Below are 12,097 nucleotides of genomic sequence, written 5' to 3'. Positions count from 1 at the left end.
TTGCAAAACTTTCCATTTAGTAACCTCATTGATTTGGATTGAATCGCTTTGGAATCTCTAACATTTTAATCCAAAGTTTACTTTGGTTAAAATTGTTTTATTAAAAAATAAGACTAGTTGTATAAAGAAGCTCACAGGGGGCATGTTTAAAATAATCACAAGCACAATATAGTTTCAAATACTACACGATAATTAGGAAAAATTTATTTACATATGAATGATCAACGATCTCACCATGACCATAGCAACATAGAGATGAAACAGATTCTTAGATATTATTTAGCTTAATTATCTTGCCTGAAAATTTGAGGCAACTTATACTCAAGTTAAAAAACAAAATATATTAGACAATTCATTGTAAGCCTATCTATAGCTACTGTAGGAACAAAAGCAGCATTCTTTGCAACCCATTCATAGTTAGTACTAGTGTCTATGTGGGTATTACTGGCTTGGCATCTTCAGACTGAAGATGACCTGGAAACCAGGCAGAGCCATAGGATCAAGACCAGGACATGCAGTTAGGAAAGATATCATCTAGGACACAGATGACGCTAGTTGGCTACATAGACATCTTCAAGTGAATCCAAAAGAAGAAATTGGAGGCCACAGCAAGCAGTGAGGACATAGATGATAAGCTTGTACAGGTCATAAGGAGTCAATAGGTCAACATTCAGATAACAGGCAGCATGAGCAGGAGAAAGAAGACCTGCATTTCTACTGGTGGTCAGAGTGAACTAACTTGTGAGGCTTGTTTTTCTTGTCTCCATGTGGTCTTCTATTTACATAACCTGTCAATGTTCTCCATTTTTGAGCCCTTATAGTATTATATACCTCTCATTAGCCATTTAACACATATACTTTAAAAAAAAATTTTATTGAATGCTTTATGCATAAATGACTTAGAAATTACTTGTTAATTATAGTGTCTTAGAAGAGAATATATTTATTTCACATAGCTTTTTGAATAGTTTATACTCGTTATTTGTTTAATTGATTCATTTACATTCAATTTCTTTATTGCTTCTTACCATTCTCATAAAGAATCAGGATGTCTCAGGTAATCTTTCACTGAAGTCATTTCATCCCAGCACCTTCTGGATTGAAGCCCTAGTATCCAGGGGGAACAGGCAGGTAATCAGTGATCTTTTCTAGCCCAAGGCTCCAGCCCAAGAGGTAGCTGTTTGCCCCTTCCCCTATGTGAGCTGTATTCATGTGTAACTTTTGACATCTGGAGGCAAAGACAGGATATTTTCTGGGAAGAAATTCAGACTTCATCAGATTCTATTTTTGTCCTCAAATCAGCAGCTTCTGTGTTTAATTAAGAAGAAAATAGAGGCATTGCAAATATGAGACTGAGCTAACATATCCTGGTATTATATTAAGAAACATTCATGGAAACTTGCTCCAAAATGACAAAACTGCTCCTAAAATGTGAAATAAAGCAAGCTCATTCTTCATTTAGAGATATTAATTTTTAATTGGTAATGCATTACAGACAAACATAATCCAGCAAAATCTCTGTATTCCACAATTTTAAAATCAGAAATCAGATCATAAAGCCTTTCTCACATGCACTTCACATGCCTTCAATACATGCTTATAATTATGCTTTGCATACCTCTTTGTTAGAATACAGACATCTAAAAAATCTAGATAGAAGACCTAGATAGTAGTTTACATCACCTTACTTAACTAGGTGTGTGACTTCCAATGTGCTGCTTTACTTCTCTCAGCCTCAACATTTTATTCCAAGAAAAAAGTTATTGGGCATGATGAGCCCTAAAACTGCAAGCTGTAATGTTCCACAGTGTAGATGTCAGTTAACACCCTGAAATAGGAATTTTCTCCTTTTTCCTCCATGAAATATATGATTATACACAACAAGCACTCTGTTCTGGTATTCTTATTCCTCTCCTTCCTACCATCCAAGTTCAACCTCTTTCTGAAAAGTTACTGGTTTGATACATGAAAGAAATAAGCAAAGCCATTTATCCTGAAAATATCCAGCTGGTGTGAGATTTTGGTCTACAGTACATACTAATTAAATAGAGAAGCATTTGAGATTTTATTTAAAAAAAACTTTAATTTACTAATTAAATGACAAGTACTGTTCTCAAATTGTCCCTTTGGCTTACTGTGCATTTCAAGAATTAATTAACAATGCAATCAGGCTACAGTTGTGAAATGCCAATATGGATGTGATTTGAGGATGCAGCTTCTGTTTTCCATGCTGACTTCCTGTTGATGCTGTTGTTGTCGTTGTTGTTGTTGCTGTTGTTGTGTTTAAATTGGAACTGCACCCTAATGAAGATATTGGATCTTTCAATTTGTCTGTGTAAAATTAAAATGAGTTCGTAGCGTCTTGCAAGCTCTGCACACAACTCAATGATACATTTAATGGTGCATTGCCTAGCCCCTGACACAGGCATGTGTCTTGATTAGATTTCTTTAATCGTTTACTAGAAATGAGGAACATAAAGTCAGTTTGGGTTTTGATGATGTCCATATGTTGAACACTTTTGAACTCGGTGATAATAATGCCTCTTGGGTGTGGAATCAGCTCATCTGATAGACTGAGTTCAAAGTAGGTTAATGCCCTGAAGTAATGAGGAAAGGAAAAACAGTAATGTGCCTTCTCTTTTATTCTGCCTTGAAATTTGAGGTGGCCAAAAGAGCTGCATTAAAAAGTAGAATGTGAATGTTGTTATACTTGGATTTGGTAACTTGGTTTTTCTTCATTCTTCCACATGCTGTCCTGCTGTCACCCCACCACTCACCCTGCCTGAAAAAAACACCTAACAGTTTGCACATACCACACACAGCCCTGGCCTCAGCTGTGACTGGAAGAGAGTGAAGTGCTGCCAGTGGGCCCCGTAGAGGGCAGGGAGGTGGGAGGAGGTAGCGGTGAGAAGAGGAAGGCTGATGGCAAGGTGGTCCTGTTGGGTATTCTCTTGTCCTGCAAGGAAGTTCAAGTGTGAAAAAGTGAATCTCTAAGTTCTGGAAGAGCCTTGGGCAAGAGTTCAGGTCTCTCTCTCTCTTTTATCAAAATTGCTTTGAGAGTCATTTTGAAAGTAGCCATGTTTTCCTCACGATAATTCTTTGTGAGTTATTTTCCACATTTTTGTACTTTGAGCTGGCTATTTAATGTATGGCACATGGCTTTTTCCCTCCTTCAAAAAGAATCTTAGACTTCAGGTCAGTTGATCATGGTTACCCCTTCAGAGAAGGAGTAGAAAACATTCTTCCTGGAATCTCATCGTTTATTTTCCACGGGGCCATTGGAGAAAGTTGAACACTGGGGTGATGTAGTACTTTCAACATAAATGCTGTCTATTACATTGCAAAAACCAGGCTTCAGTCACACAGTGATATGTATCATTCCTTCCAGATATCAGGCATCTAGTTTCCGTGATAGCTCTAGACACCATTACCTTGACAGCAATACCTTGAGTTTCTGGACATTGAAAGAAATAGATAATCAGTGAACTAACTGTCTTTCAAAAAACACTAGTGATTAACCTTCCATAGCATCATGAACAGGAGTGAACTAAATTGTGAAGTCCAGAGAATGTTAAATTATATTATCTTATTTCTACTTTTCCTATTGTTTTTCAAAATAATACCTTATTTATCTTGCTTGTTTTGGTGATTTTTCTGAATAATTTCATTTTATCTTGGTACTTGGAAAACAAACCTGTGAGGAAGGCATAGCATATATTTCAGTACCTGCCCCCCGTTATCATGTCCTGTTTTGCATTTATTTATTCATCCATCTATTCAAAAACATTTATTATAAACAGGATAATGACAACCATAATAGGTACAATTTCTGAGTAGCTAAATTGTTGCACTGTATTTGAAATTAGAGACACAAAGATGAATGATTCACAGTTTCTGTCCTTAAGAAATTTGAAGTCTAGTGGAAAAGACACTTGCATAAACAATAGTACTGAAATGTGTTTAATAAAAGAGAAATAACTGAGAAATATGGAAACACAGAGCAGAGGCATTTAACCCAGCCCCAGGATCTGGCAAGTTTTTCTGGAGTTGGGGGACTCTATTTAGTAACTTCTGCAGTGCCAAATTCAAGGTTTTAATATTTGAGATGACACAGTGATTAAAAGCTGACATTCTCATGGACCCTGAAGACGATTTACAGAAATATACTAGTAATCAAGCAATTAAACCCCAGTTCTAAAGTGGCATACATGTAGCCCATTATAGAATACATCAAACCCAACTTCAAAGTGGAAGGTCCAGAATGTCTACCAAACAAGACACCAAACTCAGCCCTGAAGAATCAATAGGACTCTAGGTTGAGCTGGAAGAGTGAACAGAATAACAGAAGGGGAGTTAATTGTAGTCTCAATAAGCAAGTGCCATGAAAGAACATGGCATTTTCAGGGAACTGCAAAGTCCTATTAGAATTATTCACAGCTGAAATCTGAAATGTAAGGCAATCCATAGGCTGAACTAGTAAACTGCTATAGTGGTTGGGCAGACTACAAAATAATTTGTACATTAGTTCAAGATGCTTAGACTGTATCCTGAGGACAAAGACAGTCATAGAAGGGTTTTTAAGAGACGAGTAACACAATCATTATGTTTTAGATTACTTTCACCTTTTGTGGCAAAACTTGAGCTAGAATCTAGGCCCCAGTTTCTTCCTAAGATTATGCTTTGAACTCACTATCCCAGCTTTCTTTGTCAGTGGTGGGCTCCTTATGGCACCTTCACAGAAGGGCTTCTTTGGGGAGAATGTATGATTATGAAGGTTTTTCTCTCCAGCTTTGATTATTATTTTTCTTGTACATCTAAAACAGAATATCTAGCTCCATTTTAGAACTTGTGTTCAGATAATTACTCTGTGACAGTTATCAGATGTTTAGTAAGTAAATAACCTTTAAGAATATTATTAGAGAGCTGCAAAAACCCTCTGAAGAAAATACGGGTTAGGGTGACATAATTTTCACATTCCCAAATAGCTGAACAAATTATATGCTGTGAGAGATTGCTCTAGAAAGAATAAAACAATGACGCTCTGAATTAACCATGTTTCTAGGTTCTGTAAACTTGATGTTTCAACATCTTCCCTGCCTGCATATGCCAGAAACACTTTGTTCTAGACAACCTGATAATCTGCCTGAGTCACCTCACCGTGGCCTTTGGCCTTCCTTATCCTACCCCTCTTCAGGTGGAGGCCCTCCTTCTGAGACTGCACTTTTCAAACACAAATCAACCAGTTCCGAGTTTACACTCCCAACCAATCAGGCTCTCACAATCCAGGCCACCATACATCTACCCTAGTCACCCTAGGTCCCGGTACAGAAAAACTAGGGCCATTCCGTACACATCTGAAGCACTGACATTACTCAAACCAGCTATTTCTAAGCCAGCTTTCCCCATTTCCCCTGTTACTTTCCATGGAAACCACAATAAAGGCTTTTGCCCACAGCTCCCCACCCTCCCTCTGCCTCATGACTGATCCTTCTCATTCCCTGGACCCACAAGGCGTGATGTGTATTCTCCCTCTCTTGAGATCTGTAACTATAATAAACTATCTTTTCAACAGCAGTTATCTCCTGATCTATTGGCCTAACCATACCTAAATAATAACAAAACTAATTAAAACATGCCCTCACCATGGAACTGTTAAACATGTTCAGAGCTTAGTTTGTCAGAATGCTTTAACATATGGAATCTCCTTTGATCATGTTGCTAATCCTCTGAGCGAAGTGGTTCAGCTATGACACCTCCCTATTTGCAGAGGAAGAAAGGACCAAAACCATTAATTTGTCCAGAGTCACGTGGCTATTAGATGGTAGAGCCAGAACTGGAAAGCAGATGCCCTGATCTCATACGAGGCTCTGGGTATTGTGCTCCGCCTGGCTGTCTCCTGATGAGACACAGCAAACAGAGATTTTTGTAGGATCAGCCCTTGAATATGGGAGCAAATTGGAGTGTGGGGCCATCTGAAATAGTGGCATATCTAATTAATCAAAATATGAACTAAATGGAATAAATCAAATTAATTGGATAACAAATGTTTCCAAGTACAGTAAATGCATTTTTCAAGAATTTATTAGTGAATAAAATGATTCACATGTTATTAATATCATCTAGACATGTAATTTCTTGATTAAAAAAGTCCTTAAAAATGCTTGTTCTCTGAAATAGTTAAATTCTGTCAGGCAATGCTGAATTTTGCAGTACTTTCTTGCAAAGCATTATTATAACAATAGTTGACTGGTACACTAAGCCATCTATTTTCTGTCTTCCATTCCATAGATGGCTCTATTATTCTGCAAATTCTATACGTTCAGTCTTTGATGAATTCAAAATGAGTTTACACTGGTTATGTAATGTTTTCTAAAAAGGCGTGAAATCCCTCAGAAAATGTAATCTCATTATACTTTTCTATCCTCTAGCATGAGACTTCGTGATACCATCTACCAGCGTGGGCAAAGCATAATATCCTGCTCAAGCACAAAGTTGTACTGGTTGAATGTATGACTTTCACTGACCAATCCTAATGTTGGAACTAAAAGAGTCATTTCGTTCTTTCTGTATCGTTTTAGGCAAGAGCAGCCTGTGTATATGCTGAGTAGCTCACTTCTCTACTCTGAGTTACTTGAGAACTAAGCCAGGCACCACATATCCTCCAAGTTATTCTTAAAGTAGCTTATATGGTTTTAAAATCTTATTTCGGTAACCTAATTAAAATCCCCACTTTTAGTCCCTTGAAGAGTCAGTCCCCTTAGAAAAAATTTTTGCTTCTTAAAACATCCCAGATAAATGTATGCAATGTTTGAATATGTACGTATAGAAAGATTTGTAAAGCACCTCATGTACCTAATTAGCAAACGGATTTGTACAATTTAAGAAGTGATTCCACATCTATGATCTCAGATTAATTCATCAGGACAGATAACATTGCACCGTTTCAAGGGGAGAAAACTGAGGGCAGGAGGAATTGTTTAGGCCATGCAGCTAGGAAATGGACTGCTCCAAACACCACGCTAGAGCCACTTGCAAGAGGTGGGAGCTAGGAAGGTGGAATTGCCCTGAGAGAACAAGGGCCAGAAAGGAGATACGGCAACTTTCTGACAGGCCACCAGCAACCAAAATGAGGGACAAAACACCTTTGCTTTTCCCCTCTTCCTGTTCTATAGTTTCCTACCAGTACTTCCCAGGGCCAAAGCTAACCAGAAACAAGCAGCAAGAGAGTCTAAGAAACAGAATTTTCACGGGCCTGTGCTCTGCTACACAGAGCAAAGCACAACAGAATAGTCAGGAATCCACGAGCTGAGATTGTGTAGGCAAACGGCTGACACAGACCCCTCCTAGACTGCAAACATTTCAAAGAAGCAAGTGTTGAAGGTATTTCTTAACTGAGAGCAATGCCTGGTTTTCATGGGTCAGGTTAGCCTGACACGGTGGAAGGAGTAACTTGGAGGTGGGGGCCGGGGTGAAGAAGAGACTCTGAAACAGGATATATAGCCTGTCTAAAAGCAAACTTTGCATCCATAGGTATTTGTTGTTGTTGCTGTCTAGCAAGCTCTGTATTTATGTTCTGCACCATTGATTCAAGTTTGTTTATCTTTTGACAATCCTAATAATCTCTCCCCACCCTGTACCCCCTTTCAAGAAAGCATGTTAAATGTGTGTGTGAGTGTGTGTGTGTATGTATGTGTATACATACAAATGCATAAAAATCAGTGTCTCACACAGTCATGGCAAGGGTCTTGGCTCAAATTTCTTCCCGGCTGTATCTGATCAATGAAGGAGACACCAGAAACAGGCACTGGTCCTGCGTGCCTGGCAGCTTCTCCAGAGCTGGAATCCAGTGTACAAAGAACACGCTAGCTAGGGGCATAGGAAGGGAATGGAAAAGTACTCCTGAAAATGTGTCTAATTTCTTTCAGATGTCTCCCATCAGCTGGTTGTTGGCATGCTTTCCTGTTTTCCATTTAGTACCTTTTACAGTCACATCTTCAAATATAAGATTAGTGAGAATAGAGTTTTTTAAAATGAATGTCATACATCCATATTCATATCTACCCATAGAGAATACAAAAACTTATAAACACACTTATAAAGTGCAATCACATATAAAATATATACACATATATGCTTTAAAGAAAAAATTGATTACTTTTTACTTAATTAACTTTGATTTTTCTGTCTCATCTATTGGTGCCTACAGAAGAAAACAATAATAAATCATTTATAAAAATGGCCCAATTCTTTCTACTGGGAAATAAGTCAGGCAGACTTTCTCATAAATTGTTTAGAATAATGCAAATCTCCAGTGATTTTTCTCTGATATGTATGTTTTAAAGAAGAAAATATCAACCACAAGCTTTGAAAGATGATTTATTGGGTGGTAGGGGATGAAATTTACCAGGGGAGGAAGAAGATGTGTTGAGAAAATCTGTGCATTTTAACAAATAAGGATATAAATTACTTCCCCATATCCTTGCTAAAGAATACAGACTCTGTCCCTTTTGGAAAACAAAACAAAGCACTCAACCAGTAGCTAGAAACCATAAACAGAAACACTGATGCCTGTAAGTAAGTAAATAGCTAGGTAAATAGATAAATGAATAAACAAAACAAGTCCTGTTCTTTCTCCCTGGACTTTCCAGAAGTTTTTCTCTTTCAGGGGTCTTAGGTTGTATTAACACTGGATCTCCCAAGCCAGACATTGTGAAATACTCCCTTGCTCATCAGTTGAAAAAGAAACAGCTTTTCAGCCTTGGCTTTTGTGAAACACCATCTCTTGGACAAGATTTACCCTGAACTCATTATTTAAACATGAGTTGTTTTGCTTTTTTTTTTTCCTGCTAAGCAAATCAATTGTTCCAATTAAAAATTCAAGAGGAATGCTTAACTTACCTAAGAGAAATAACCATCCTGAAGGACATAAAATATGCCTTTTAAAATAATACAAATGACATGCCAGTTCTTTGCCATTTATTTAAATTCAGGGCCTGAATATCTCCTCTGTACCTTAATTTTACTATCACACCAGACAGTTTGTAAATATTTCCCTCATTACAGTAAAGCTGTTTCTTATGCGTTTCTGTTGGTAGTGAAGTTCTGTCCATTATATACTATCACTCACATTTTTTTAAATTTATGAAAACATTGCATGCCATTAAATGTTCTACAAGCTCATGTTGAAAGCTGAATATTCTATAACATTAATATATTTCATTTTATTTAGCCAATAACCTAAGGTTGAAAATTTAAATTATTTTCATCTTTTTTTTCTTCATTACAAACAATGCAGTGATGATGTAAACACCCTAATAGGAACATCTCAAAGTATTATCATGATTAATTCCTTTAGAAACATTCATAAAAATACAATTACTGGGTCAAAGAGTATGCACATACATCTCTCTATACATATTTTCTGCTAACATCTTGAAAAGTTCACCGGTATTTATACCCATTGATGGCAGAAAAGTGCTCACTTATTTACTGTATATCCGCCAACTGTGAATATTGTTACTTATAATTTTTATCTTATTTTTAATATGCATTTTGATTACTAATGAAATCATTTCCATTGATTTAATCATCATCTCTATGTACTGATTTGAGAATTTCTATTCATATTCTTCAATAGTCATGCCAAAATATATCATCTTATATCTGCATCAGATTCTATGCTGAGAATTTGGGATGTAGAAGTAAACAAACAAGAACCATGTCTACAAGAAGCTTACAGTTTAGTGAGGACAGAAGATGTTAACATGTCATCTCATGGATGTGAAAGGATTTGAAATGCTGTAATGCTTCAGGGGATTTATTCTGATCTAGAGAGACTGGAAAGACCCCATTAATGAAGAGTTGTCAGTTTCTTTTTTGTCTCTTTGTTACTTTTGATTTTTAAATGTTATTTATTTAAAAATCATTACTTTCCCACAGACTTATGTAGAAGGTATTCATAATTTGCTGTTAATGTGTCTTTTAATTTTGTTATGAATTTTTCTCTCGTCAAATTTAGCAATTAACTATCATATAATTCTTCTGTAGGTCATACTTAGAAATCTCTACCAACATTTTCTCCAATCATGTTTGTATTTTGTTATGTTTTAGTTTTTACATCAAATGTATTTTATAATACGGAATGAGATAATATAATGTTTTCTGAGTTTTTTGTTTTGGCTTTAAAGAGTTTTTTTTTTTAACTTCAAATGATAACAATTGACCCAATATTTATTTTTTAATGATCCATCATTTTTAATTTAATTAGCTAATATAAGTTTATACTATATGAAATTATTACTATGCTTTCTAAACTTAAAATTTTTTAAATTTATATGTGCCAGACCAATTAGTTTTAGTAATTATAATTTTATATATTTTTCGGATCTTTTATAAGACCTTCATCAATACAATTGTGTTTCAATAACTTCTTGCATATTAACAATGTAGGTATTCTTATTTGAATTTCCTCAATTGAGGGAGAACGGACTTATTCCCAGTATGTGTCACCACAGACTATATTCATTCTGATGGGCTACTTTTAGGCAATTCAGGATTAATTATTATATTTTTACCTCTTTTTCCTCTTCTCATACCACTTCCGCTTCTTGTTTACATTATCTAGGATTGAAGAGCTAAAATAAAATTATTCAATTTTGATATAGTATGCACTGGATTTCTAGAATTAACTTTGACATGTTTACTTTAAAGCTACAATTTATTATCAACTCTGCATTTGATTTACAATAATTCTCCATTCATGAGTTCTCTATGTTTTCTCATTTCACAGGGTGCTAAAGTATATCTTCCCATAATTATTTGCAGTAGAGTGTGTGTATATTTATATTGGATAATCTTGAAGGCTTAAGAACATCTTGTTTCTTCTCAGATACGAACAATGTGACTGAGTATGGAATGTTTTGGATACAGTCATTTCTGTTCAAAATCTGTGGACATATATTGCTTAACTTTTGGTATTTAGTGGTGCAAGGAAAAAATCTGAAGTCAGCCTTCATTAATTGTCGTTGTTATTAGTATCATTTGCTTTAACTAGCTCATTTTTGGCTTCACATTATTTTATTTTCATTTTAAAATTAAAAAATTAAGTTGCCTCTTGATATTTCTCTCTTTTAAAAATATTTCTTGGTTTTAGGATACCACAAAAACAAATAAAAAAAATTTTTAAATGTATTTCTTGGTGGGTGGTAAAATTACCATCCACAGGCTAGACACAAGCAAGTCTTCTACCTAAACAAGCTTGCTTATGCAATTCTTTAAACACTGTTTCAACTATATGTAAGTATGTATCTCATTTCTTCTCCAATCATGTTCATGGCTATCATTTAACTGAACTATAAGTTCATTATCATCTTTCTGTTCTTCATTACTTCCTAATTTTGCAGAAAAGATTTTATTTCCATGCAATTTTTTGTAATCTCAGAAATTTCCTTCTTTATGATTGTTTTCTCTGCCTTCTTGAATCCTTATGTAAACATAGCCATGTTTTAAAATTTCTTCTGCTTTCTTTAGGAAATCAGAGTGACCATTTTTCCAAATCATTACAGGAGTACCTATATGGATTGTAGTACCTTTTTGTAGACATTTTTGTTTTTCTCTATTTTTTGAGAGGTGTGATTCCCTGTTCTAACACAGCCCTGCCACCATGCCAGCCAACTTTTTGGTGTACTCATATGCTCTGAGGGTTCGTTCTACAGAAGTCACTCTATTCTTGCTGTAACCACAGGATCCAGACAGAAGCTGTCTGCTCAATGGAATGGATTCCTGAAAAATATGCATTCCAGCCCTAGCTTCTTAGCCAATGCAAACATCAGCTCTTGGCAGAAGAGACCTTGCTTTGTTGAGTTGGTTTTCTCTCTGTCATCTGCTTGATAGCTATTCCCTCTGGGAAAAGTTTCCGCCATAAAGGTAGGACTTTAAAATGGTGCAAGCAGATTGTTTCACTATCTGGTTTGCTGCCAGCTGACCAGAATAACCCTAGTATCTGCTTTCTACTTTTCAAATTAGGAGTGTCAGTGAAGTTTTGACATGGTTTCTCTCATTACTTCCTAAGTAAACTGCTCTTTAATAAGAAGAAATG

This window comes from Papio anubis, chromosome 19 (genome assembly GCF_008728515.1).
Source record: "Papio anubis isolate 15944 chromosome 19, Panubis1.0, whole genome shotgun sequence".
Classification (NCBI taxonomy): domain Eukaryota; kingdom Metazoa; phylum Chordata; class Mammalia; order Primates; family Cercopithecidae; genus Papio; species Papio anubis.
The sequence above is the reverse complement of the archived record's forward strand: the minus strand, read 5'-3'. Positions refer to the sequence as shown.